Source organism: Piliocolobus tephrosceles, chromosome 17 (genome assembly GCF_002776525.5).
Source record: "Piliocolobus tephrosceles isolate RC106 chromosome 17, ASM277652v3, whole genome shotgun sequence".
Taxonomy (NCBI): Eukaryota; Metazoa; Chordata; class Mammalia; order Primates; family Cercopithecidae; genus Piliocolobus; species Piliocolobus tephrosceles.
This window is the reverse complement of record NC_045450.1, coordinates 43,510,179-43,511,966: the sequence shown is the minus strand read 5'-3', so window position 1 is coordinate 43,511,966 and position 1,788 is coordinate 43,510,179. Positions and strand designations below refer to the sequence as shown.

The 1,788-nt window shown below is 51.1% G+C and overlaps 1 pseudogene; it reads right to left on the bottom strand.

Annotated features, from left to right (window-relative positions):
* Positions 1–286: 286 nt before the first annotated feature.
* On the bottom strand, positions 287–1,335 carry LOC111541234 (annotated as a pseudogene).
* Between the last annotated feature and the right edge of the window lie 453 nt (positions 1,336–1,788).

Genomic DNA, 1,788 nt, shown 5'->3' with positions numbered 1-1,788 from the left:
CTAGGCAGTTAATGATTTGATTGACAACAGCAAAAACTAGTGTAATATATACAAAATTATCATTTTATGTCAGGAGAAAATATATCATATTGGCAACAGAACATGTCCTGCCATCCCCCAAGTGGCTGGCATAGTACGTCCACCCTGTGACAGGCCCACTGGGACTGTGGTGAACCTGCCTGTACCTCAGTACAAAGCCCCCTTTCCCTGAGAAATGTACAGAAGGAGAGATGAAGAGAGTGCACCCAAAAGGAAGAGGGAGAGGCTGGGGTCCTGTGCCCCCAGCTCAGAACTTAAGGGGGAAGACCGGCCAGAACTTGGGCTGCTTTGGGTCACAGTGCTTGTCAAAGCTCAGCTGCACCAAAGCCTCCATGGCCTGGAGCTTGGCAGCGCTGTTCCCGTACAAGCGCCTCATCTCAGCCTGGCACTGCTCGCCGGGCCGCTCAGTTGGGGGCTCCACCGACAAGTGGGTGTTGTAGCACAGGTCGTGGTCGGCGTTCACGTAGCTGTTCAGGCACTCTGCATCCAGCTGCTGCCACTGCCCTCATTCTCTGTGCCTCTCGGTTTCTGCAAAGTACTGGCGGAGATCATCGGTGATTTCCATATTGCTCAGGTCACATTCTACATCTGCATCTACCCCTCCTCTTTAAACAAAGCGTGGTCTTCTCTCGTAGATGCCTGGATCCCACTGCTGTCATGTGGATGCTGCCCAGACCCTCTGAAACGTGAAGAACTGCAGGTGGAGTCCCGCCAGGTCACGTGATGGTCATAGAAGGACTGAGGATATCCAGCCTGGAGTTGTCTTTAGAGCTTTGGAAAAGAAGTGCAGAAAAGAAGTGCCGGCTGGGCGCGGTGGCTCACGCCTGTAATCCCAGCACTTTGGGAGGCCAAGGCGGGCAGATCACATCAGGAGTTCAAGACCAGCCTGGCCAACATGGTGAAACCCCGTCTCTACTCTATAAAAATATAAAAAATCAGCCGGGTGTGGTGGCAGGCACCTGTAATCCCAGCTACTCAGGAGGCTGAAGCAGGAGAATCGCTTGAAACAGGGAGGTGGAGGTTACAGTGAGCCAAGGTTGTGCCACTGTACTCCAGCCTGGGCAACAAGAGCGAGACTCCATCTGAAAAAAAAAAAGGGAAGCACCACAGAAGACTGAAACAGGATTCCACGGCCTTCCTGTAGGCATTCTGATGGCTTTGCCATCAAGCCATTGTTTGATGATAATGTTGCCAGTATCTTGCAAATGCCAGTTGAGAAAACCAAGGCCTGGTAGCTTTCGATGTTAATGCCTCCACCACTGCCATCTCTGACTGTGAAAGTCCAAATAGGCGCTGAAACTCGTGGGCGCGCAGCTTGCAGATCCCGGGCAGTGGGCAAGTAGGGGCCTAGTTTTCATTGTAAAGACAGAGGCGGTGGGGAGTGGGGAGAAGGTGGCTGTTGCTGGGGTGACTGGAAGTGTGCTAATATATACAGTTTTTTTAATTCTTTTTTATTTTAATTTTAATTTTTAGTTCTGGGGTACGTGTGCATGCAGGATGTGCAGGTTTGTTACATAGGTAATTATATGCAACAGTGGTTTGCTGCACCTATCAGCCCATCACCTAGGTATTAAGCCCAGCATGCATTAGCAACTTTTCCTAATACTCTCCCTCCCCCTACCATACCCCCTGACAGGCCCCAGTGTGTGTTGTTCCCCAGTTTTTTTTTTTGAGATGGAGTCTCGCTCTGTTGCCCAGGCTAGAGTGCAGTGGCACTATCTCTGCTCACTGCAACCTCTGCCTCCTGGG